Source organism: Tenrec ecaudatus, chromosome 14 (assembly GCF_050624435.1).
Source record: "Tenrec ecaudatus isolate mTenEca1 chromosome 14, mTenEca1.hap1, whole genome shotgun sequence".
NCBI lineage: Eukaryota > Metazoa > Chordata > Mammalia > Afrosoricida > Tenrecidae > Tenrec > Tenrec ecaudatus.
The window spans coordinates 106,183,206-106,210,329 of record NC_134543.1 but is presented as its reverse complement, the minus strand read 5'-3'; the positions used below and the strand labels follow the sequence as shown (position 1 = coordinate 106,210,329).

General features: G+C 46.4%; 3 non-coding genes across 3 annotated transcripts; 2 read left to right on the top strand and 1 right to left on the bottom strand.

Annotated features, from left to right (window-relative positions):
* Positions 1 to 20,590: 20,590 nt before the first annotated feature.
* Positions 20,591 to 20,662, bottom strand: TRNAH-GUG (transfer RNA histidin (anticodon GUG)). The gene has a single exon. It is a non-coding gene; the product is annotated as a tRNA-His (tRNA).
* Positions 20,663 to 21,383: 721 nt separating this feature from the next.
* Positions 21,384 to 21,455, top strand: TRNAH-GUG (transfer RNA histidin (anticodon GUG)). Its single transcript has one exon. It is a non-coding gene; the product is annotated as a tRNA-His (tRNA).
* Positions 21,456 to 22,584: 1,129 nt separating this feature from the next.
* Positions 22,585 to 22,656, top strand: TRNAH-GUG (transfer RNA histidin (anticodon GUG)). Its single transcript has one exon. It is a non-coding gene; the product is annotated as a tRNA-His (tRNA).
* The last annotated feature ends 4,468 nt before the right edge of the window (positions 22,657 to 27,124 follow it).

Below are 27,124 nucleotides of genomic sequence, written 5' to 3'. Positions count from 1 at the left end.
AAATATGGCTTCAGCAGGGGGATAATATGCCGTCTGCATTTGTTTAAAAACCGGCTTCAATATTCTGTTTTGATTCTTCCCTCACATCTGCAGAAAGCATTTTTACAGTTGAGAGGATTATATGTGAAGATGAGCACAACAGACTTGAGAGAGTGGAGGAAAAACTTTAGGATATATATATATATATATATATATATATATATATATATATATTGCATTTCTGGAAGCAAAAGTGAAGTTTATTGAAGTCATACAATCTAATATATTTGAGTAAACTGTAACAAAGTGACTTCTACTAATTTCATACATCATCGGTCTATACCATAAAGGCTTTAAAGAACAGGGATTAGTGATTGCCCAGTTCGGGCAGCTAGAGGGCCGATCAGAGTACTGCCCCTTCTTCCCTGAGGGTCTGTGTGCCAGAGCTGCTGTGCCTCTCTCCTAGCTTCTGGTCTCTGCCAGCAAGCCTTGGTTGGCTGTCACTGTGTCTTTACATGGCGGCTTCCCCCTGTGAGAACCGCCTTCCGATCTGTGTTCTTTTAAAAGAACTCCAGACGTCTAACAGTAACACATTAACTTAACTTAGACCCTATTTTCCCACACAAGGTCAAAAACCTCCCCAAAGTTACAATCCAGCTGGAAGGATATGCCATAAACACAACTGACATAGAATAACCACAGATATGTAACTCAAAGTCTAGCTGCCTTGACGTCCCTAAAGTCCTCCAGCCCATCAGAGAAGGCCCCATTCTGTAAGATTTAAGAAAATGGTCCTGACCATAGGGCCAGCCCCACTATGAGACAAGATGTCCCTCACTGACCCATAGCCCTACAGGGGACAACACTGGAGACACAGTGTGGGAATTGCACCCAATCTGACCCTACCACACTGAGGCAAAACACTAAGGGTATGCAACAGAACAGCAAGGGGAGCAAGCAAGGAAGTCCTGAGGGAATACCAAAAATAGACTTTGTGGCCAGGATGTGGCATTCCATCAGACTCCACTGGAAAATACTCCTAAAGGTCAACAAACAGGCCTTGAATTATTTACAGGCTTTGCTTTTTTGGACATTAGTTTATTGTTGTTTCATTTTCTTTTGTTGCTTTGGTTTCCTCTGTCTTGTTCTTGTGCATATTATTATCTCTTCAGATCTATTTAGCTAAGATAGGCGGGATAAACAATCGAGGAGAAAACAATGGGTCCAACGGTTCTCGGGGGACATGGGAGAGGGGGAGGTTGGGGAAAGGAAGTGGTATGAACAAACCCAGGGACAAGGGAACAACAAGTGATCCAAAATCGGTGGGGAGGAGGGTGTAAGAGGCCTGGTAGGGCTTGATCAAGGGCAATGTAACCAAGAAAAATTACTGAAACCCAAATGAAGGCTGAGCGTGATAGTGGGACAAGAGGAAAGTAAAAGGAAATAAAGGAAAGAACTAGGAGGCAAAGGGCATTTATAGAGGTCTAAATACAGGCTTATATATATGTAAATATATTTATATGATGATTGGGAAATAGATCTATGTGCACGTATTTATAGGTTTAATATTAAAGTAGCAGATGGACATTGGGCCTTCACTCAAGTACTCCCTCAACGCAAGAATACTTCGTTCTATTAAACTTTGTTCTATTAAACATTCCATGATGTTCACCTTCCCAACATGATCACTGAAGACAAAGTGGGTGCATAAGCAAATGTGGTGAAGAAAGCTGATAGTGCCCTGCTATCAAAAGATATAGTGTCTGGGGTCTTAAAGGCTTGAAGGTAAACAAGAGGCCATCTAGCTCAGAAGCAACAAAGCCCACATGGAAGAAGCACACCAGCCTGTGTGACCACGAGGTATCCATAGGATCAGGTAACAGGCATCAAAGAACAAAAAAATCATATCATTGTGAATGAGGGGCAGTACAGAGTGGGGACCCAAAGCCCATCTGTAAGCAACTGGACATCCCCTTACAGAAGGGTCTCAGGAAGTAGACCAGCCAGTCAGGATGCAGTATAGCAATGATGAAACATACAACTTTCCTCTAGTTCTTTAATGCTTCCTCCCCACCACTATCATCATCCCAATTCTACCTTAAAAATCCAGCTAGACCAGAGGGTGTACATTGGTACAGTACAGACAGGAACTGGAAACACAGGGAATCCAGGACAGATAAACCCCTTAGGACCAATAATGAGAGTAGCAATACCAGGAGGGGAAGGGGATGGTGGTGTAGAAAGGGGGAACCAATCACAAGGATCTACATATAACCCCCTCCCTGGGGGATGGACAACAGCAAAAAGGGCGAAGGGAGACATCGGACAGTGTAGGACATGATAAAATAATAATAATTTACAAATTATCAAGGTTTTGTGAAGGTGAGGATGGGGTAGGGCGGGGAAAAATGGGGAGCTGATACCAAGGGCTCAAGTAGAAAGAAAACGTTTTGAGAATGATGAGGGCAACAACTATACAAATGCGCTTGACACAATGGATGTATATATGAATTGTGATAAGAGTTGTATGAGCCCCCAATAAAATTATTTTTTAAAAGAAAATGGTCTTGGACTTCTATCGTAATAAGAAAAATCAACACCACTCCCGATATTTCTGAGGTTTCATGGGCACTTCACCTCTTCTTATAGTCTGTGTCTCTGTTTTCATCCTTCTGTACTGGGAATCTCCTGGACCCAGAAGCCAGAGAGAGAGAGAGCGCGAGCGCTTTAACACGGAGTGCAGTAAGAGACGGCAGCAAGAAGCACCAGCAGAGAAATGGTGGCAGCAGAACCAGGAGACCAGCCACGGATGGTGCCCTGGGCTTCCCGGCCCACAGAGGGCAAGGGCTGCATGCCTTCTCCAGGGACTTGTCAACAGAGCTAACGAGCTTTGTAACCTGACCGGCAAGACAGAGGCCTAGCCCAGGAGCCAGGAGGCAGAGTGCCAGAGAAAGGTCTGTCTGGTGGGCTTGTAAATATGTCTAACCTTTATGGAGATCAGTGACATGGCGATACCTGAAACAACTGACAATAGAAATACCATAATCCTGAGCAATACCTTTGCTGGGCATACACCCCAGGGTATGTCTCTCCCCCCACCCCCACCCCCTTAGATCCCAAAGGCCTCCAACTCCCACCCCCTTAGATCCCAAAGGCCTCCACCTCCCACCCCCTTAGATCCCAAAGGCCTCCAACTCCCACCCCCTTAGATCCCAAAGGCCTCCACCCCCCACCCCCTTAGATCCCAAAGGCCTCCACCCCCCACCCCCTTAGATCCCAAAGGCCTCCACCCCACCCCCTTAGATCCCAAAGGCCTCCACCCGCCCCCCCCCCCCCACCTCCTTAGATTCCAAAGGCCTTGGCACAGAACTCACTGCCTTACCAGGGACCAGAAAAAGACAGATGGGTGCCGTTCCAAGCAGTACTGAAATGAGGAGCCGGAGCAGTGCATCTGCAGCAAAACCTGATCAATAAGTTGCCCCAAGCAGCCGAGAGGAAGCCAAAGCAACAGCCCGTATAAGTGGTCCATCAACAAGGACCGCGTAAACTGGACTCCGCGAAGTTAATCTTCGCATGGATGCACAGGATAATAAAAATTTTGTCATCCCTGCCAGACATTCTACAACATATCCTGTTTCTTTGCCCAATCTAACTGTAATCTTTTTGGAAATTTCCTTTCTGGACTACATCACTGAGGCAACGTGCTAGCTTTACAAAGTAATTTTGAATGGAACCTATTCAGAAAAAGGGAGGCCACTTTCCTCTTGAGACGAAAGGACAGCTCAGGCTTAGGCTGAAACAAAATCAAACCAGCCCACTGCCATCAAGTCGATTCGCACTCCTCACAGTGGCCCACCCACTGTTTCCAAAACGGTCACTCTTTACAGGGTCAGACTCCGCGCTCTCTCAGGACGCAGCCGGGGAGTTTAGGCACTGACCACAGTCCAATGCTTAGCCCAAAGCGCCAGCAGCACATAGTATCAAGTATTTGAACCAAAAATATTTTAGATTTTAGGTGCGAATGATCTTCAATATGGGGCTTCAGGCAAAAAAATCCATGGCGGGGGACAGGGGGGTCCATTGGAGCTTTGAAGGCATAAATGAACCCAAAAGAGTATTCTATTAATTATTTAATAAATCTCAGTAACATGAAAGATAACTCTTGATTAAACGAAGGTTAACCATCTTAATTCATTTACCACAGATTTTATTTCCAATGCCATCCACTAAAACATAGGAATCAAAGCTGTGGCAGACAACAATCTAGTAATTCATCTCTAGTAGTATATACCAAAATGATGCTTTTGTTCTTGTAGAACGTCGGTTACCTTCTTTGATGGTAATCTCTGAACACAGAAGGCTAACGTGCATTTACTTTGCTTAGTCACCCAGGACACAGCTAGCACCTGGACAGATCGCCTGCTGAGTCACTTCCTGTCCTATCTCCAGCTCTGATTTCTATCCTGAACCCCAGACTCCAGTTGGCTTAGGAGTCCCTTCACACGGTTGTCCCACAAGTTTCCCCAAGTCACCATATCCCCAAATGGATTGAGCCATAATCTCCTTCCTTGCTCCCATTCCTGGAATTGGTCCTCTCCCTCGCTATGACTGAATGGCATCCCTAGACCCACTTAACCTGGGGAGAAAGGAGACGAACTGTTTGAGACTAATTTCTCTCACCCCATGCCTCCCTGCTCCCTAGCTGATAATCAGTCCCTTGGATTCTACTGTCTGATGTATTTCCACCTTAGAACCGCTCATCATATCTCATTTGGACAATTCCAGCCGTGCCTTTATTGTCCCCCTTCCATTTAAATAGCTACCAACGTGGATTTTTAAACAGCAGATTTGATCATGCCAGTGTTCCGAATTTTGCAGGTCCAAACTTAAATTCTTTAGCATTTTAAACAAGTCCATTTGTGATCTATCAGCCCCCCCCCCTCCATTTTTACTTTGACAACATCAAACAATCTAGTTCCTCAAATCCAGCTCTTAGAGCTTGATAATAGGTTCCCTTCTTTCAATATTTTAGAATTTGGTAAGCAAGTTCATGTCCACACTATCTGAACTTGTGGTTCTATCAATTCAACTTAATCTCTTCTTGCTCATCTTTTTCTCTTTTTTTCTGTCCTAAGACACCCTTAACTTTTTAGCCACTCAGAACCATTCTTTAGTCTTTGCTTACACGCCTTTATATTTCCATCACAATAAATGTGGTTCTTATCAAAGAAATCTGCCTTATCTCTTTCCTTGCCCTGCTGCCTCTCAGTACCCCCACCAGGCCAGGTAAAGCCTGTTAGGTGTCCACACTAGAGCTAAAAACAGTTGGGGTGCACCTAATAGGGGGAAAGAGCCGAAACTTAGACCATCACAAACATTCATGTCCCTTCTCATATAGTCCAGGCCGCATTCACGTGGTTACTTTTCCCTCCAGAAGCTTCCAGCGGAGAGACCAGAGCATAAGCTCACTTCTGAAAGAGCTCTTCGCCGCACATGGAGGTCTCATACCTGTTATTGGTGAAGCTTGTGCTGAGGAAGGAGATGAGACAGTGACCACTCCCCTGGGGAGGGACATAGAGGAATCCTGGAAGAGGAGACAGAGGCCGTAAGGGGAAGACTTTGCGCTTACTCTAAGGTTCCTTATTTTGTTCTTTGCGTGTGAATGAAGTGCAATGTAGATTAGGAGAGTTTTCTTCACATCTGTGAGATGGATGACCTACTCAATATCTGTCATGATCTAGGTAAGGGATCTCTGCCAAGAGACCAAGCCGAGGTGACTACCTGCCACACAGGCCCTGCTACGGGATACAGAGGCCCCTCTGAGGAAGACACCAAGCAGTCTTAAACTAGTCTTCCAGTGGGTACAACTGATGCTGCAAACAACTTAACAGAAATAACTTGATCTCGTCTCCACCTCCCAAGCACGTGGCCCACCTTTAGAGGAAGGCAGAGACACAAAACGTAACAGATGAATAGCATCCTTACCACCAACCCCCACAGACCTGCCAGGGGCACCCTAAGGAATGTATCCTTTAGGCCTGCGGGATCACCACCTCGGGCATTCCCGGGGTCAAGAACTGTCTGACCCTAAAGTAGGGCAGGCAATTTCAGTGGCTCTGTGAATATTCTCAAGCTGTTTCTGTGTGGTGCACTGAGGGACTGGATGAGATCGTCTGCAGCTAAATCCTCTGTGCCCATCATTACAGGTCTGGAAAGCCAACTGCAGTGGGGGAAGACCCTCACCGCTTCAAAATATAAATAAATCTTCATACACACTCTCATGACTGGACACCGTCCCTCCAATAACACCCCCCCCCCATAGTGGAATTGTCATAAAGGAGCTACCATAAAAGATGTCTCAAACCTGCGTCTGGCTAGTCTGGCTAGTCACTATGCGGGAAGGTTATCTATAGTTAAGAACAATCAGATTCTATTGCCTGTCCCACCTAGAGCGTAGCAAGCTTTCCTCTGATGTCCTCTTCTGATATGATTACATTGTTGCCCTGGGGAGGGCTCAGGGGTGTCCAAGGTCAACTAGCACTAGGTCAAGATGCTGAGTCATTTTCATTTCCTGCTCATTATGTTGCCCACTTATAATATTACCCATTGAGTATGTAATATGTTCGCTGTATGATGTTTTATGCCTTTTGAAAAATCTGTAAGCCCCATTATACGAGGGGATACACACACACACACACACACACACAAAATGGAATTGTGTTGGGTGGAGCGAAGCTTTTGTAGTACGCATTTTTCCCACTAGGGGAGCATCCAGCAGCTCACTCTGATTTAGTGCACCCAGTGGCATTACCTGGGAAGGTTCTCTTTGGGCACAGTGAATTTTTTCATGAAAGCAGTTTCCCTTGTACTTTTTTTTGTGTGTGTGATAGCTGATTTAAGAGAACGGCATACAGCTCTGAATTTTTGCTTCCTGCTCTGAAAAAAATGCCACAGAAACTGTTGTGATGTTGAACTCAGCTTACAAGGATAGCACTTATGGGGAAAACTCAAGTGTATGAGTGGTTTGTCTCATTATAAAAAAAGTGAAATGTCGATTGATGTCAGATCTCGTCCTGGACGTCCATCGACTTCCTGAACGAACCTCATAGTGCTTTTTGGAGTTTGTTCCACCAGGATAGACTGTTACTCAAGCTTTCTATTTAGAGGTTCTGAAAAGATTGCAGAACAGTGTGTGACAAAAAAGGCCTGATTGGTGGCAGACAAAGGACTTGGTTTTGCCTGCTCTGGTGGCCATCTCAGTGCACCAGCTTTTGGCAAAAAAACAGCATGCCTCTGTTGTTCTCACACACCTGACTCACCTGGTCTCGCTCCATGTGACTTCTTTTTGCTGTGAAAGAAGAGGGACATGGAAGGCCAGTAATTTGACGATGTAGAAGAGGTGAAGAAAATAAATGAGAAAAAAGCCAAAAAAAGAAAAGAAATGAGGGAGGTGCTGTCAGCCATCCAAACAGATGGGTGTGAAAAGGTTCCCAAGAATGGAATTGTAGTTTGGACAAATGTATTAAGTGTAATGGAGAGTACTTTGAAGGTGATAAGGTTGTTTTGTAAATAAATTAATAAATGCACAGCTTTGGGAAAAAATTCTGGCTTGGGGGGGGTGGGGAACCCTTGTACATACCCATTGGAAAATACATTCACTCTCTTGGTCCTGACATAGGGACGAGGAGCCCCTGTGCCCCGCTGTCTTTCTGTTTGCCTTCGTCATTGCCCATCATTGCAGTCACTCCCAAGTTCCCGTCCGTGTGTCGGGGAGCCATGCCCCACATATCTGGATCAAGCAAAGCTCTGGGTTGTTCCAGGCAGGTGTGAATGCCTGGGTGTTCATCAGCTGACATCTGCAGTCTTCAGTCTGGGCCGGGATTAGGGGACCTATTTTACAGCAGGAGAATAGAGGTTCGGCATATCCCACCACTTGTACTCTCTATCTGCCATTGTCTGCTGTTTCTGTCGGTGTCTCCTGCTTCTGTGATGACAAGTGGCAGCCAATGGAATTTCAGAAAGAATGTCACCATTGCATATATTTTCTTTAAAAACTACATTTATCTTTACTTATAATTTAAAGCCCCCAAAAAGTAATATCTTTATAACATATTCTACTGTATGGGAAAATCAAAATAGCATTGGTTGTGCAGACCTCCAATCCAAAGGAGGTGGGTAATTGTAGGTAGGATAGTAAACCCAGCTGGGGCCCCACACACAGCAAGAGTGTGATTGTTTGCGGGCTCTTCATTAACTGCAGTCTGAGAGGGTCCATTTCACCTCTGCTTCTCTATCTGGTCTCAACTTCACTGAAGCACCAGGACTGCCCACTTAGAGAAGCAGAGCTCTGGTGGGCTTCTGGGGAAACTGGGAAGACCAAGTATAAGCTGACCCGAATATCACCGAGGCACCTAATTTTACCTTTAAATTGTATTAAAACGGAACCATTAAAACTGTAATAAAATGCGCTGAAAAACTCGGTGTATACACGAGGATATATAGTAATTTACCCGCTCAAGCCTCAGTGTGATTTCCATGGAACTAAAGAGCAGAAAATCCGGAGTGAAAACATTGTCGTGATTGGAGTTCTCTTCCAAGGAAAGGGACGAAATAAGGACATAAATAAAGGCAGTCCCACTTGTGCAGGATTCAAATCATGATAGAACTTTCTGAGTGGGTCGAGGCCCTGATCTTATCTATAGTCAGGAATGTGAACGGGATAGTCGGAAAACCGCTGCTGTCGGAGAACGATCTGAGCGCCACCATGGGCCTCTGATGCTCTCCTTGCTGAAGCATCAAACGATGGAAAAGGCCTAAGATAGAGGATGATTGAGAGGGGTGGGCTAGAGAGATAGGAGGGGAGAGAAAGAGACATCTACTTAGAGCAAAATAAAATAAAGGCACGAAAAATAAAATAAAATCAAACATTTGCTGTGGAGTCGATCCTGACTCACGGTGCCCCTATATGCTGCTCCTGGGGGGTTTTCAAAGCTGTGACTTTTCAGAGGTAGATTGTCAGGCCTTTCTTCCAAAGTGCCCCTGTCAAAGGTTCAATTTCAGTTAGCAGTGGAGGGTTTGACCGCTTGCTCCCCAAGTAACGCCATAGCAAAGGGACCTTAATCATCAACAAACCGGGTTCTCCGGCGGGCCCCACGGGTACAGACCCACAAATTACCAATGTCTTATGCATTCCAAATCTAAGATATTACAGGAGAGATCCTTGCCCATCTAGAACAAAAGAGAAGGGAAACAAGATTTAGAGAAGGAACTGTTAGATCTCTCTGGAGATAGAGGTGCACCTCGGTCCTTGGCTCTGCGCGAGAAAGAATTCATGATCCAAGTGAGTTTTATGAGAGTTAGAAGAAGTTTCAGGTTTACACGGCACCCATAGGACTCCTCCCGACCATGCAGCCTGGCAGCCTGGCGGAGGCTGCTCAGTGTCACGCAGACAAAGTTCTCTCCCTCTAGACTCTTGGCTCCTGCCTTTTCAAGGATCCCATGGGGAGGCGTGCTGGACAACCCCTGACCAACCCCATTGCTGAATTGAATTCACCTGGCCCAGGTGGGCCAATCCAGGTTTAGCGCCCACACATGCCTACCAGCAGGAAACCTGAGCCTCTGAGCATGTGCAGTGCACCACTCCTTGTTCCTGTGCTTGGCTCTCTGGGCATGTGTTAATGGACATTCCCATCCCTACCTAGAACTACCTAACAGAACCAGCCTACAGTATTCATTATCTACATCATAGGTATCCACACTTACTGCCTCCACCCCTTTTCAGGAAAAGAACTAAACAATTACTCAGTGCCTCCTGGCAATTAAACACTTGTACTGTAGCCCATAATCCAGGATAAAGTGTAGGGATCTGCTTTTACAGCCCCCCTACCCTGGGTCATTCCAGCACCTGCCCAGGGGCAGTAACACCCACTGAGGGAAACAATGATTGACATGAACCATAGCCTCCTCTATCCTGAAACCAGAAAGAAGTAGATGGTGCCCAGCCACTCTTAACCAATTAATATGGCTCTTCTAGCCTTCATCCCTATGTGAGGTGTTATAAATTCCAGCCTCTGTCCCTAAAGGTCAATTGCTACACAAGACCTCTTTAGGGTATTGAAAAGCAAGGATGTTACTTTGAGGACTGGAATGCTCTTGGTCCAAGTTATGATATTTTCAATTGGCAACTAGTAACAACATACCTCTCCACCTCGCTGGAGGTATGGAACAAGACACCGCCTTCTATTCCCTTGGTCATATGGCCTGCTGGAAGGATCCCTGGTGCCACAGTAGTTCCACGCTGGGCTTCTAATTGCAAAACCCCCAGGCACTCTGCCGGAAAAAGGACGTAGCTTTCTACTCCCATAAAGATGTACAGTCTCTGGCCTACAGGGTCGTTGGGAAACAGAATTCACTCAGCAGCGTTGAGTTTGATGATGTGCTGAAAGGCAAAATAAAACCCCCTACACCTCCGTCAAAGCCCTCCCTCTGTGCATAAGAGCCGTCCCAGAAGCAGAGAGGTATCCCGGGACCTCCAGGGAAGAAGGTGCACCCGTGAAGCACATGTAAGACACCTGACTGAGGTGGTGGCAGTCAGAGCAGAGGCTGAGGGAAGAGACCGTGGGATACCACAGAGGAGGAGCCCTGAGATTAGGAGACTGTGGGCGCAGAGCAGCAGATTGACTCCCTGGACCTTGGTGGCTGAGGCCAAGGGACCCGATGCCTGAGAGCCGGAGGCCTGGAGAGAGACGTAGCTAGTGAGTGCGGGGAGGTGTGACCACACATCCATGACTGTGTCCCTAACATTCCCTGAACCTGGCTTGTGGTAATAGCGCCCGTACTGGTAGGATCTGTGAGTCATGCATGGCCATTGCAGTGGATTATCAACACACACACACACACACACACACACACACACACACACGAAGGGATGGTCGGTGTAAGAAGCAGATGAAGCAGGATGGGGGTGGAGGCAGGGCTGTCCGACCTCTGCAGCTGGCCTTGGGCTAGTTCGTCATCAGTGGGATTTTCCTCTCCCAGAGGAGGCTGGACCTGCCACTGCACTGTTCACACAACTCCCACCCATTCTCATCAGAAGCGCTATAGGTAGATCGGTATAGAAAGGAATACAAATGTAAATCAGAACTTCTAACACTAAAAAAATCTAGTGACTGAATTCACAGAGACAGGAGAAATTAATGAGTGACTGTTGCCTGGAGATATTCCTTAAGCCTGAAGCCAAAGCTATCCCTTCACGGCACCTTTTAATTTGATAGAAGGTTAGCTCATAAAGCATTGAATGTCACCCTTGTACATTGCACTCTTTAAAAATTCATCCGTATGAGATGACAGGGACAACACGTACTCTAAAGCACAGACGAAGTGGGTGAGCGGGTGAGACCAGCTTCACAGGAACAGAACATCTACAATGGAAATAGTGAAAATTTGACACAATGTGAAATGTTTCAGAAGTCTAGAAACTGTTGAATGGGAATCTATTTTCTGCGAATACTTCCACAAAAACATAACATGATACTCTCTAAAATATTGTAGAAAAGAAATACAGTAGCGCCCCGGACCTCGACACTAATCCTTTCTAGAAGGAGCGTCGAGATGCGATGCAGTCGAGTTCCAAATCAATTTTTCCTAAGAAGTAACAGAAAATGGATTAATCCATTCTAAACCACTAAGTATTTTACCCTTATCTCACTTTTTATACAAAACAGTACACAGAAATTTCAAAATAAATAAGTTTCAAGTTAAATAATATAGTTTCAATAAGAAACACAACGTTTAAAAAGTTTTTTAACAACTATAGTAAGGCCCATCCCTTGAGATTGAGGAGGATCTGGATCTGTGGACACAGACGTAGAGAGGAAGAGCTTGGAGCCCCTTCTATAAAATCAATGGGGAGCTGCTTTTCAGGAGTTTTTTTTCCCCTTCTTTGCCTTTTTTCACTGGGACCTGGCTGATTTTCTCTTTTAAAAAATCTGTGTAATGTGATCCGCTGGTCATGCTTTCTTAACCATTTTCTAACAGAGTTTACTAAATTATTATCAATAATATTGATAATACGGTTAACCAGTTCCTTATCATGATGATTCTTATCAAAAAGCTCTTTCTTAGGGCCCATGCTTTTTATCTAAAAACAGTACCAAAAGCTACAAAATCTAAGAAAATTATAGCAAAACGCTTGGAACACAGCTGCAAATGGTTTCAACAACATGCACTAACAACACCAACCAACGTCGAGTGACCGAAAAACACGAACTGCTTTTGTTTACAAAACTCACGTGTGCTGACCTGATGCAAGGGGCTTAAGTGGAGAGCAAATGCCTTGAGAATGATTGGGGCAGGGAATGTATGGATGTGCTTTATACAATTGATGTATGTATATGTATGGATTGTGGTAAGAGTTGTTTGAGTCCCTAATAAAATGTAAAAGAAGAAAAGAGAAAAAAATGATTAGGGCAAAGACTGTACAGATGTGCTTTATACAATTGATGTATGTATATGTATGAACTGTGAAAAGAATTGTATCAGCCCCAATAAATTGTTTAAAAAAAATCACGTGTGCTGATCTGATCAGAGTCTGATGTTCCAGCCCGGATGCAAAGTTTTCTCAACATTTCGTGTCAAAATCTGATTATGTAGAGTTGAGTCGATTATGCGGTTGAATACCAGGATTTTACTGTATAAAGAGACAATTTTGTAGAGTATCTAGTATTGACCTAATATTATGTACCATTTAATGAACATAAACTATTTGCCCAGGGCTGACCTAGAGCTTTGGTGGCACAGTGGTTAAGAACTTGACTGCTGACTGAAAGGTTAGTGGTTCAAACCCATAGCTACTCTACAGGAGAAAAACGTAGAGATCTGTGTCTGTAAAGACTATAGACTTATAAAAATAAAAAATGGATACATTTTTTAAAAGCTTACAGACTCGGGAACTCTTTGGGGCAGTTACACTCTGTCTCATGCACACAATATGAGTCAGAATTGACTTGATGGCAATGGATTTGAATTGACTTTTATCTAGACACTATATTAATGTGACTAAGTCAATGTTCCTATTCTTAGGCATTTAGAATCTACAAGAGAAAACTACCTATGAATAATTTCAGGCAAACGTAGTGTCATGGAATATATTGTGTCACTCCAAAATCTGTGTGAACCTGGCTGGACCATGATTCTCAGCGTTACATCATGTCATTACCGTCCATTTTGTGGTCTGATACAATTATCCTATGTGTTGGAAACCCTAACTCTACAATGTTAATGAGGCAGGCCTATAGGCAGTTAGGTTCATGAGGTGGGATTCAACCTATAGGATTAGATTGTATCTTAAAGCAGTCTTTCGTAGGATATAAAAGGGATTAAGCAAGCCAGCAGAAATCAGAGGGATCTGAAGACCTCCAAGAAAGAAAAGCTCACCCTTTGGATACACGGTCCTAAGAACCTCCTCAACCTAAGGTAAAACTGATAGCGAGACACATGAAGAGTAAGTATGCCAAACCCACAGAGGTTGAAAGTTTGAAAGAAGACAAGAGCTCCCCCAGAGACAGCAGAGAGAGAAAACTAAGCCCTAGATGACTAAGCCAAAAGATGAACATTATAGTAGAAGTGTCCAGAAGTATTCTGTGGCAGTTACATAATTGTCAACTGGAGCCTGTCAATCAGATCATAGCCAATGAGCATGACCTTCTCCTGAGGATTCTGGGAATCCTGTCTTCCTCCCTGGATGTGGGATACACACTCTTTCCGCGACACATTCCTTTTGACAGCCACGTGGACCTAAGCTGATGGAGACAGAGCCCCAAAGCTGGAGGAGCCACGTGGAGAACCAAACCAGTGCTGAGATGCTTCCACCGCCACTGGATCCACAAGACTTTCCACCCACTGGCCTATGTTCTTCCTGAATTCAGCATCATTGCATGTGTTGTGTGAGTCTGAAGAGGAATTTATAGACTGGTATCAGACATCTGGGCTACTATCGGTCTTATGGATTTGATCTGGACTGGGCTGGGATTTTTTTCTTAATATACAATTAATCTTTATATAAAGCTCTCTCATACACATATGCATGTCAACGAATTTGTTTCTCTAGTCTACTCAGACTTACATATTCTGAGACCATTTCAGAAGCAGGTTCTGGTTTGGCGGAGAGACAAATGCCAAGTGACTTTCTGCCAAGCCAGGAGTCTTATCACTGAGCTGATTAGTCATTGGCATATATTGAGCACATAATCCATGCAGAGAAATGTACCAAGTAAGTCCCATGTAGAATTTCAAGGTTAGCCATAAGCAAAGCAAGCTTGTCTCCTAAAAGACCCTGGAAAACAGGGGTCTTAGGGAGTCACAGGAGAAACCAGAAGATGGATCAAACATTTTTTGACCCCTGAAAAGGGATTAGATTCTTCTATAGCAGCGGTTTTCAACCTGTGAGTTGCGACCCCTTTGGGGGTCCAACTACCCTTTCACAGGGGCCGCCTAAAACCATCGGAAAACACATATTTCCTATAGTCCTAGGAACCAAGACACCGCTCCTCTATCCATCTCCAGGCGGGTCCGCCCACCTGCAGATACGCCCACATACAAGTACACGCATGAAGACTGTTACCCATGCTACACCAAGCTTCAAGGCAAAATTTCATTAGAAATAAATATTTCACAATATAGAATTGCAAATTGTTTCTGTTTGTTTGTTTGCTGCTGTTGGGTTTTGTTGGGAGCAGGCAGCCTCGTCTGTCTCCCCAGGAGCGGCTGGGTGGTTTGAACTGCCGACCTTGTCATTAGCAGTGCAACGTGCAACCACTGGGCCACCAGAGTACCACACATATTGTTTTTGTGATGAATCACTATGCTTTAATTATATTCAATTTGTAACAATGAATATACATCCTGCATATCAGATATTTACATTATGATTCATAACAGTAGCAAAATGACAGTTATGAAGTAACCACAAAAATAATTTTATGGTAGGGGGTCACCACAACATGAGGAACTATATGAAAGGGTCTCAGCATGAGGAAGGTTGAGAACCACTGTTCTCTAGGGTCCTAAGTCCCCGTGTAAGAAGTTGGCTTCATTGCTAAGGATGGTCAGATTTAGACTGCCCAGTTGAGTGTTATGAGGCATGAAGGGGGAGAGCAATAAGCCGAGTCCCCTTTGAGCTGCTGATCAACCCTTGACTGCTGGTTTATTTGACTTTTCAGAAGGATACTTTTCTCAAGTTGTTTTGTTTGTTTTTAAGGCAAACATTTTATTTGATATGATTATACATTCATATACAGTTTTAAGAAAGAATATAGAGTGATCTCTTATACCCTTAACCTATTTGCTCCAAGGTAACTTTGGTAGTTACGTAATGTTTTCAATTTGAGGTTTAAGAGTGAAGGGGTGGAGTTTAGCCTGTCAATCAGGTCGTAGCTTGATGACCTCATTTGGAAGCGCTAAGGAGATAAATAGCTCACTGGAGGCAGGACACACTCACTTCCTGTGAGACATTACTGACAATGAACCATTACATATGTTGCATGAATCTAAAGAGGAATTTATGGGCTGGTCTCAGACATATGGGCTAATATCGGGCTTATGGACTTGATCTGGACTGGGCTGCGATGTTTTCTTAATATACAATTGCTCTTTGATATAAAGCTCTCTCTTACACACATGTGAGTGTCTCTGGATTTGTTTCTCTAGTCTACCCAGACTTACACACCTTCTGAGTGCTGTCGTTTAACAAGAGCAGGATAGAAACACAGAATCCACGAGAGGCCGACACCATGAAATGATCCAGGTACACATCCAGGAATGCCCAGGTGACCAACAAGGAAGAAACCTCCTCTAGAGTCAAACCCCCAATTTGGACTTCTACCAGAAAACCTGAGAAAATAAAATCCCTGTTCTTTAAAAACTCACCTGCTTTGTGGTATTTTGCTATGACAACCCTAGCAAACAGAGACACTGTAATTGAAGTCTCACGTGGATGAGACTTTCTATTCCGGTAAAGAGTTACACTCTTGGAAACCCACAAGGGCAGTTCTGCCCTGTCCTAGAGGGTCACCATGAGTTGGAATCAACGTGTGTGTGTGTGTGTGTGTGTGTGTGTGTGTGTGTGTGTGTGTGTGTGTGTGTGTGTGTGTAAAATAGTGCTTTAGGATTTGTTATTGCCGGAATATTGCTTCAAACATTTTTTTAAATAAAAAACACATTTAAAAAATTGTCTTTGAACTTTGTTACATTTTAAAAGAGTATCGACGTCTTCTTTCTTGTCCTTTGAAGAAGGATTTAAAAGCATTCAAAAATTATTTCAAAACAGAATGCGGCTGTGAGTATTGAGCTCCATTTACTTGGAGGGCATATGAATTAGCCCCGCAGAAAATCCCCAGACAAGAGTTTCTCCAGCTGGAGAAAGTGGAATGTCCGCTTTGACACTCAATCGATGCCCAAGTTCCTCTGTGCTCAGTTGGAGGGGGTTGGTTTCATGATGTCATGTTCCTACTTTCTGTTTACTTAATTCACACTTAACTTGTTCTTAAGTGCCAGATACTGTTGCTTTACAAATAACAAGTCTTTCACTCACATTTGAAAAGGGAGAAACCTGAGTTATAGAGATGGTGTGTGGCTTGCCCAAGGTCACTCCGCTAGTAAGTAGAAGAGTTAGAATTCAAACTGGAGGCGATCAAAATCCATCTGCCACATGCTTAATGGCTAAGCTACACCAAAAAAAACACAAAAACCAACAACCAAGTGACACCCACTGCCACTGAGTAGATACCAAACCACACATGGGTTGTAGGGCCCAGTGGAGCTGCTCCGTGGGGTCCCAAGGCTGTGCCTTTCTCCCTGGGAGCAGCTGGGGCATTCCAACTGTTGATCTTAGTTAGCTGTCCATCCCGTACCCATTACACTCCCAGGGTCCCTGTAATAAATCCCGCCGCTCCTTCATTAGAGTTATGAGGAGCCTAGCAGCAGAGGGTCCGCTCTTCCTCTGACCATGGTGGGAACAGCTGGAGCTGGAATGTGAGCCCAGGGTGCTGGCTACGCTATGCTGTCCCGGTGCTGGGGCTCAGACCTGGAGCTCGCAGGCTGATAGAAGTCCCATCACATTTCTGGAATGAGAATTCACTAAAGGTAAGTGTTGGTTTTAAAAGGAAATTGGGGGGGGCGGCGTTTAAAGGTTAGGGGGTGGCAGAATGCCTGCTCGGAGCAGCTGCTCCCAGACATTAGGGTCTTGATGGGGTCTTCCCAGGCAAGGGGCTCTAGCTCTTAGCTCTGCTGGCCCAGGCCCTTCACTTTTTCAGTGCGCCCAGGGGTGAGCCAGGCTCAAGGGAAGTGAATCACACCAAGCAGATTCTTAAGCATCTAGATCAAAATACCATCTGTGAGAGGCCAGTGCCAACAAATCAGAAGCTTGTTCAGAGCACTGCTCTTCTTCCCTGCAGCAAACATATGCTTTGGGGCTTGAACTCAGAGCAAGGAGAATTGCCTGAATGACCTCAGAAGAGGATGTTATGAAATCGTCCCGCCCGCATCTCCAGGATAACCGCACACCTGCCGAGGAGGCCCACAGCCAGGAGTGCAGGAGCGCGCCCTTCCCTTCTGTTACCCTTCCTGCGATTACATTAGCGCCTGAATTCTTTTCACTAAGTCCACGGGTTACAGTGGGGGTCCAAAAGGCATTTCAGCCACCACGGGTCCTTTCTGACCATTGACCAGGACCTAAAAAAGCTTTGCCCTCAGGCAGAAGAGGTTTGCTGTTATTCCCCTGGTCAGCTCAGAGAGGGGCACGGTTCTAAGCGCACCTTGTGTGGGAATCAGGGCAGGGTATGAGGTCTCCATGGTCATGAGCCGTAGTCCAATCAGGGTAGTCAGAGGGCTCTCAACCAATCTGGTACACTTCTCTGCTCTGCAACAGTGGATTAGCCGGGTCCTGGTCCATTTACTGCTTTGATAGCCCCACCTTCAAGGGTGGTGAAGGGACCAGCCAGCAATCGTGGCTTTGTGACAATGTCCTTTGTGTTCCAGGTCTTATCTAAGCAGCTGAGTGACTGTGAAGCCTTAGATACCATCTAGCCTTGTGCCTATACATATCTTTCATCTGGATGGTTTGTCTTCATCTACGTCCTGTTTAATTAAGGCTTACTAAACGGGTCTCCATAAATTATATTTGAATTTAAAACAAATGCAACAACTTCAATTCAGCTTTCCTGAGCACCCTGGCTTCAAAAGACACTCTGGTCATCTCAAATGGACGTGGATGGCTAGAGGGGGTCCCTCCAGATGGTGTGTTTGTGGCCTGTGGTTTGATTTGTAATACTCTTAGAGGATCACTACTTACTCTGGACTACCTCTCCGGATCCCAGACGCAGTGTCTTTCCTAGGGCGCAGAAGTGCCTGCAGGGCAGCAGTGGGGGCATGTGGCCAGCAGAAGAAACGCCAGGGTCCTCCCTCCCTCCTGCCCTTCCTCACTCTCTTCCTCCTTCCTGCCCTCCCTTCCTTGCCTGCCACCTTATTCCAATCTGCAGATGTTAAAAACCTTCAGGTTAGTCATTTCATGAGTGGTCCAAGGCATAAAAGCCATTGATTCCTTTAGCTCATTCGGTTCTTGCTTCTTGTGGTGGTGTGGCTTTTCTGGATATATTATTACCAGAGCAAGCTTCCCAGCTGAGTAAGAAGAGCAGAGCAGGGAGCCAAGCTTGCCTTGCAAACAAGCAGATTTACCGGACAGGGAAGTAGCTTGCAAGAAGAGACATGAAAAAGGTTTATTGGATAGAGAAGCATCTTACAAAGGGGGGCATGATGAGGCCTAAGGCAACACAGACCACATCTTGCCCAACAAGGGAACGGAGAGCTTTTTAAAGGCATTTAGGCTGAACAAGCATCATGTTTATTCATGAAATGCAGTGGAGAGTTCTGGGAATTGAGGCCATATAGGCAGGGTTGCCATCATGGGTTGTACAGGAAACAGGTGCTCAAAATAGAGACGGTCGCAATGGCTTCTCGGCATCACCGTTCATTATGGGATGGTGCGCATGGGCTGGGCGGACGGTCCTCAAGTTTGAGTCTCCTGTCTCGTGTTCTTTGTTCTTGAGCTGAACTCCAGGTCACAGGTGTCTGGGGTACTCTTGGGCCTGTGTTCAGTTGGAGCTGCGGACCAGCTGAGTGGAATCAAAACATTAGTCTTCCAAGGGAGAAGAACACATTGTTTTTGCAGCGCGTTGGGGAAGAAATGGAAAATGACAGACTAACACAAGCATGCCACAGCTTACACGTTAACCAGATGCAGAGCGCGAAGGAGCCTCTGTGTGTTGGCCCTGGGGAAATTCCTCAAGATCATCCAAACTTGGAATGTGGGGGTGGAGGAATACCGCCTCTTCCCTCGCCTTTCACAGTGTGCCCATTAATCCTGCCGCCCAAAGCCTGTCAGGTGCCCGGGCTCACCCTCGCCCATCCTGTTCTGCTCTTGGCACACCACAAACTGAGTTGCAAGCTGCGTGCCGCTTTGGACTTCTCACGTAAAAGGATGTAGTGGTGCGAGACCTGTGGATCGGAAGCCCGCAGCGGGGTCTTAGCAGGGTCTTGCTTTCCCACACTGTTCAGCAAATTCTGGCAGATGGATTTTCTGTGAAGAGGGCACGACCTCAGTGCAATGCTCCGTGATTGACGTCACCACCGCCAGGCCCCGTGGGAGGAACCGGAGCGGCTCCTTGCTCACTCAGTCCTATCTCATTCCCTCCGTGACAGTGAGGCAGTGGCCTGCCTGTCGCCCCAAAGTCTAATCCAGACATCACTTCCATTTTGCCTAGTGGCAGATTCAAGCTGGGTCTTTTTTTCCTGTTTTGTTGTTTAAAGTGTGCATGAAACAACTCACAGCCATCCAGTAGATTCCAACTCATAGCGCCCCTATAGTCCGGGCTTGAACTGCCGCAGTGGATTTCTGCGATCGTTCATGGTTAAGGGAGTAGGAAGCCTCCTTTTCCTCTTGCAGAGCAGCTGGTGGTTTCGAGATGCTGATGTTGCAGTTCGCAACCCAACGCTTAACCCACTGACCACCAACCATGTCACCGGGACCCCGATGAAACAAAGGAACAGTCTCTCACTTCTGGGGGCGTGGAGTGGAGGGCTTACTCGCGTCACTAGCGCCCCTCCAAGCAGCCGCGGAGAAACAGCACTTGCCTTGCAGTCTTGCGTGCTGCTTTCCACCGGGTCGGAGCGAAGAACGCAATGCATCGCGGACTGCGCGTTCGTCTGACGCTTAGTCAACGTTCGCCATTGTCCTTGGAAGCCAAAGTAGTCAAGTCTTAGCGTCATGCTTTCAGAGCACTGCACATCGATGATCCGGCCACTCGTGGAGAATAAATGAGCAAATAGCTGGGTACTGAACACAAGCGTCCTAACGGGAACTAGCAGGGGGGAATTTTTAAAGAGAAAGAGGGGGTAAAAAAAGGCCTAGAGGTTCCACAGACAGAACTCTCCACTCAGCACACCTAATGGCAGGGGTGTCCTTTTTAGCTTACGTACGAGCCCAGCCAGGATGGGGACTATATAGCACGTCGATTCCGAATTCTAAAAGAGCGCCCTTGCCGTGCCATTGTTCCCACAATGCCGTGACTCGGATTCGAACCGAGGTTGCTGCGGCCACAACGCAGAGTACTAACCACTATACGATCACGGCGAGCTACCGGGACGCCACGAGGAAAAACGATAAAATATTGTCCTAGGTGATCAGAAGGTTAATATTCGTAAAATGCCCCCATTTCCAGGATCATTTGTACCTTGGGGCGTTTCCAACGCTGAGATAGGTGGCTGTAGCCCCCATGCACTCGTACGCCAATGGGGGTGTCTACACCACCCCCCTCCACACCCCCACCCACCACCACCGAGTCTCGGTGGCCGGGCCCCGCAGACGGCAAGGGAAGAATGAGAAGGCGCGTGGTAAACTAAGGAGGTCCGTTAGAGCCCAGCGCGCAGACGAACCGGAGCCTCCTCGGAGCCCTTCGGGGAGAATCCCCGGGCCCGTCCGAATGGTGGAGATCCCAGGGTCACTCTCACCCCTAAAACAGACATTCCATCTGGACTGGGGACCCGCGGTCTATTAAGAGCTACAAGAAGGAAAATCACTGCCGCGAGCCCCGCACAAGTTCCTTCGAGGCCCGAGGAGACAGGCACGTAGAGCGAAAGGCCACCCTCCCGAGCCCCCGAAGGTGGTCGCGCGCCCGCGTGGGCTGGAGTCCCAAAGCCTGCGGCCGCCACCGCGCCTGTGTAGACACGCGGAGCCTCGCGGCTGGGAAGGGGCTGGACCAAACAGTAACCGATCAATGTCACTGCCAGGGGGCGGGGCTTTGCACAGAGAAGTGCTCCGGCAAGGACAGCGCCGCGCAAGTCCCCGGTAGCTCGCCGTGATCGTATAGTGGTTAGTACTCTGCGTTGTGGCCGCAGCAACCTCGGTTCGAATCCGAGTCACGGCATTGTGAAAGCAATGGCACGGCAAGGGGCTTGTATTTTATGACTTTCCTTCATTTTTCTTCGAAGCCTGCGCGGCGTAGAATCCGGGTTGTAACAGACATGCTCGACGGCGTCATTGGAAACAGATTCCTAATAGAAAGAACGGGACGTTGCACAGCGGAGGTGACCTCGGAGGTAACTCTTACGGGCAGAGTAAGAATTTGTCAAGCAACCGGGAAGGTCCCGTGCACAGCCTTGTGAAAAGGAAATTCCCACGGTCACTTTTCTCTTTCCCCACTCCCCCAGAGACCAAGGGCTCTGGTGCTGCTCTAGTACCTGTTGAATGAATGAATGAGTGGATGAATGAATGTCATTAGAGAGTGGGAGCACCTCTGAAGAGGGGGCAGGAATGAAGGTGAGAAATGGAAATGAATTCCCTGCAGCCCGGCGCCAGAGGCGGGAGGTTTACTGAGATCGCCCGGCGCCTCCGCAAAGGGAGGGAGCGGCGACAGAGACGGTGGTCACCCTACGTTCACTGGTTCTCAACCACGTCCTCCAGAAAGCAAATGCCACTGACCCCTGGGCCCGGTGTTGGGCGCCGTTTGGGAGCGGGGGAACTGATGGACAAGAGGAAACCTGGGTCCCGGCCCGCCCTGCCACCAGATGCCGCCGGTCCTGGCCCTTGCAGGGCCGGCCTTGGAGTCGGCAGCACGGGAAGAAGCGTGTCTGCAGAGGGCGGAGGGAGAGCAGTCACCGAGCCCCCTCCAGCGCTCGCTCCGGTGCCCGGTCCCCTGCACGCTGGCCCCAGGAGGCGCGGGGACATTCCAGGAGGAATCAGCAGCCAGAAACCCCGCAGACCAGGGAAATCTGGAGGTCCGCCGGGAAAGGTCTTCAGGGGCACAAGAAGACGTCCTCCTAGGAACCGAGTTCCGTGGCTCGCCACCGTTTTATCACGACTGCTGATGGCGAACTGGCCAAACCCGGACAGACTCCAAACTGAGCGGAGCACAGTGCGCCTGCGCATCCTGGGCCTTGGCTGGCGGCTGCAGCTCCGCCCCATAGGTGGGGCAGTTCGTGACGTACAGACTGGGAAGGCCTATAACTGTTGAAGAGGAGATTCAGAGACGGCGCTTTGCAGGTCCCCGGTAGCTCGCCGTGATCGTATAGTGGTTAGTACTCTGCGTTGTGGCCGCAGCAACCTCGGTTCGAATCCGAGTCACGGCATTGTGGGAACAATGGCACGGCAAGGGGCTCTGTCTTTTTCTTACAACTCACTTTGAATTGCTTACTCAAGCAAATTAAACCACCCACAGAATCACTATTTCCAATTTTTTTTAAAGTCATTTTATTGGGGGCTTGTACAGCTCTTATCACAATCCATACATTCATCCATTGTATCAAGCACATTTGTACATATGTTGCCATCATTATTTTCAAAACATTTTCTTTCTACTTGAGCCCTTGGTATCAGTTTATTTTCCCCTGCCACCACTCTCCCTCCTTCATGAACCCTTGATGATTTATACAAGTGTGTATATATATATATATAATAAATATTATATATTCCTTCATCCACTTCTCTGTTGTCCATGCTCTGGGAGGGGGTTATATGTAAATTATTGTGATCTGTTCCCACTACTTCCAATTTTATGCGTTAAATATTTCTTCAGCACCAACCATTTTAATGCCTTCCTTTTCAAAAAATCATCTAAATCATCTTCCTACACCAGCAAACATTGATGGACTGTAAATCAAAAACCCTTGCCACAGTGCATTTACAGGGAACAGGCAGAAATTCAAGCCAGATTCAGAAGAAAATATTAGAAGGATGGATAACATTGCTGATGATAGATCTTGGCTGAAAGCATAGAATAAAAGGAAGGAAGGAAGGAAGTGTTTTATTGACTATACAAAGGCAATCACATATAGGGAATATAACAAATTACCGATAACATTTAGAAAAATGGAAACTCTAGAACACTTTCACTCATGGGGAACTTGCACATAGACCAAGAGGCAGTCTTTCAAGCCCCAAGTGTGGTATTTTCTCATATACATAGACAAGCTCATCAATGGATAAGGAAAACCAAAGGTTTGGGGTTTTTTTGTTTTTGCTTTTAGAAACCAAAGAATTAATGCCTTTTAATTAAAGTATCAGTGAAGAATAGTGAATATACCGATTGCCAGAAGAAGAAACATACCTGCCTTGGGCAAAGTACGGACAGAATGCTAACACCAAGGAAGATGAGATTTTATCTCAGGTACTTCCAGCCTCGGACCAGGAGGAACCTGTCCCTGGAGAAGGGCAACATGGGTGGAACGTAAGGAAGGCCCTCGGATGGAGTAACACCCTGACTGCCACAAGGGTTGAGACGTAACAAAGGTGGTGAGGACACGACTTCTTTCTGTTACACATAATGTCTCCGAGTCCGAACCCACAGCAGCAACCAGCAACATGCCACCCAAACAGGGCTCAGTGACCTGATTCTTCCCCACTGGCTCTGCATTTTAAAATTCCGGTCACTGGCTTTTAAATGAAGACCACCTGGACATAAATCCAGTAAAAGGTCTACCTCGCACTCTTCACCCATCTAGCAATTATTGCCAATTTTCAGTTTATCTTTCTGTAAGGGTCGTTGTATAAACAAGCATTTATGTATGTATAAATGTACGTACATAGCTCCCACCTCACCTCTTGTACCAAGAACTGATCTCTTCCTTTCTTCTCCCCTCCCCGCAAGTCAGTCAGACAGAACAGGAGAGGGTGGATTCACACCTTCCCTGAGGCCAGGGTACACATCCTTCCTAGAGGGTATTTCCTCACCTCAGGGCCTGTCTTTCTTCTCTCCCAGCTCAGGCTCCAGGCTGGAAAGAAGAGTAGGGAGGAGGGAAGAAGGTGGTTGTAATTGAAAAAAGAGAGTAAAGTGATTCCTTACTATGCTCACAAAAATGTTTGGGCTGGAGCCTGGTTCCGGTGGAGCAGCGCTGTTTCGATTTCTGTTTGGAAGGGCAGGGACTACATCCGGCGCGTGCAGCCTCACACCCTTTTGTGACACGCCCATCTCCCCCTTTTCTTAGTGTCAAGATAGAACGTAAATCACAAATCTGAATGTTTGGAAATGCAAGTTGTTGAAAGCAGTACCTAAATCGTTTTTTTTTTTTTTGTATAAGAAAGAGGTTTATATACAAGAGCAATTGAATATTGAGAAAACATCTCAGCCCAGTCCAAATCAAGTCCATAATTCCAATATTTGCCTATGTGTCTGATGCCAATCTATAAAGTCCTCTTCAGACTCACACAACGCATGCAATGATGCTGAATGCAGGAGGATCACAGGCCAGTGGGTTGAAAGTCTTGTGGGTCCAGTGGTGTTGTAAACATGTCAGCACTGGCAGGGGTCTCTACCTGGCTTCTCTGACTCCAGTGGTCTGGTTACATCAGGTTGGTCCTTGTCCATGTGGCTTCTCCAGGGCGTAGCGTCATGTGTCTTGTTAGTAGAGCATCTTCTGGTCTTCTCGTCCCCTTGGCTGTGTTGCAGCTGTCTCTTCATGTGAATCCATAGGTCTCTCTGGCAGGTGCAGATCCAAGCAAACAAGGCTTGCTCGCTTGCTCTCTCTCTCCCCTTCTCTCTCTGCTAGATGCAGCCTCCAAGAACATCAATGAGGTCCACCTGGTTCTACGGGCTGCTGATGGTCCAACGTTGCCCTCTCTGTGTCTCTTTGCCAAGTGTAGCTTCTGGGTCAGGGCCAGGGAAGACCCTGTGGGGCACGGGTGTGCAACTGCTAGACTCAGCAGAGTAAAAGTTAAAACAGGCTGTAGGAAAGCCAAGGTTTGAGGTAGGCCTCGGTTTCGGTTTGTTTCTGTTTCGGTTTCTGTTTCCGCAGTACCTAAATCTTATTCATGTTTCCATTCTAAACATGAGCCCACAAGCGTTTCTTTTTATATAAAAACAAAACAAAACAAAACAAAAACCCACGTTTCTTTTTCTTTATGTTGCATCTTATATTTCTTTCAATAGATACAACACCAAAACAAACCCTTTGCCCTTGAGTATATTTTAATCTGTGTGTTTCCAAGTGAGGATTAAGAAGAGCCCTGTAGCATTGTAGTTATGGGTTGTGCTGCTAATGACCACAAAGTCAATAGTTTAAAACCATCATCCCCCAAATTGGGAGGAAGGACTTTCTCTTCCCTTAAGCAGTCACATTCTCAGAAACCCACGGGGCCAGGCTTACTCTGACCTGAACTCTCTACTCAACTAGGGTTTTTTATTGTGGTTGTTTTTTCTTTTGCTTTTTTTGGCTGTACTCTTTGCAGAAGGACCCTAGGTGGCAGAAACCATCTGTGCTGGACGGTTGCCTGAAGGTTAATAGTTTAAACATACCCAGCGAGGCTGCGGAAGAAAAGACCTGGCAGTCTGTTTCCATGAAGACTGAAGCCAAGAAAGCCTTGTGGAGCCATTCTATTCGGTCTTCTTCAGTTAGAATTGACTAGATGACCATTGAAAACAGATCATCAAAGCCTTTCTTCCCAGCATCACCTGGTAGATTTGAACTGCTGACCTGTGTCACTGCTGTGTCACTGCTGTGTCACTCAGGACCCTCTCCAACCCAAAGCAAACTCACTCCATCGAGTCAACTCTGACTCATAGGGACCTTCTTGGGCAGGGTAGAACCGCCCCTGTGGGTTTCCAGCACTAAGTCCCTACAGGAATAGAACACCTCATCTTTCTCCAGGGGAGGAGCCGCTGGTAGGGTCAAACTGCTGACCCGTGCTTAGCCGCCCAAAGCGTAACCCTTCAGCAATCTAGCACCTTATTATGTTCATGCCAGACAAATCGTTTTTGTTTCCACTACAAAAAGAAAAAAGTACAGCCCAGGGTACTACAGGCCTATATTTCTTTCCTTTCTGACCCTTGAGAGAGAGAGACATGACCAGGACAAAGATTTCATTTCCTCCGAATGGTACAGGAAGAAAAGTTGGTGGTAAATGCAACTGATTTGGAGCCCCAATGAAATCGCAGGGCCTAATATGACCTTGGGAGTGCTGGAGGTGCAGTGGTTAAGCTAACAGAAAGATCAGCAATTAAACCCACAAGTCACCAGCTAGCCGTTACCACGTGTGAGCAAGAAAAGATGAATGTCGATAATGGAGCGTATCCGCTTTTAAAAAGAATTCTTGAATTTAAAAAAAGGATTTCTTGAGCCCATGGAAATAAGAGAAAGAGGAGATGGGGAGCATGGGGAGAGGGGGGGGCTCTTCTTTACAACAGAATGCCAACTCATAAATGCAGAAGAAATGGTAGAATTGGAAATTCACCCTCTGGCAATCCACATCCCTGCCCCACCACGTGTGACTGATGCAAGCCTAAAGCCATGTGTTAAAAAGTTGTTGAGAGGGAATGGTGCAAAGACCTCATGGAGTTATTTGCTTTGATTGTTAATTATGTGCAGGTTTACAAAGCAGATCATCCGGTTTACATGCAACACTTCATACCATATGCATTCTGTTTCCACTCCTCCATTGCAATCCCCTCAAGGTACCATCACTTGTCCCACTTCCTTCTGCCCACAGCTCAGTTTAAATTAGAAAGAGGAACAATCCCTGGGGCTCCCCCTTAACCAAGTGTCTGAGCCTAAAGTAACCAAGGAAAGGACAAGTGGGTATTGTGGATCTGCCAATGTAACACAT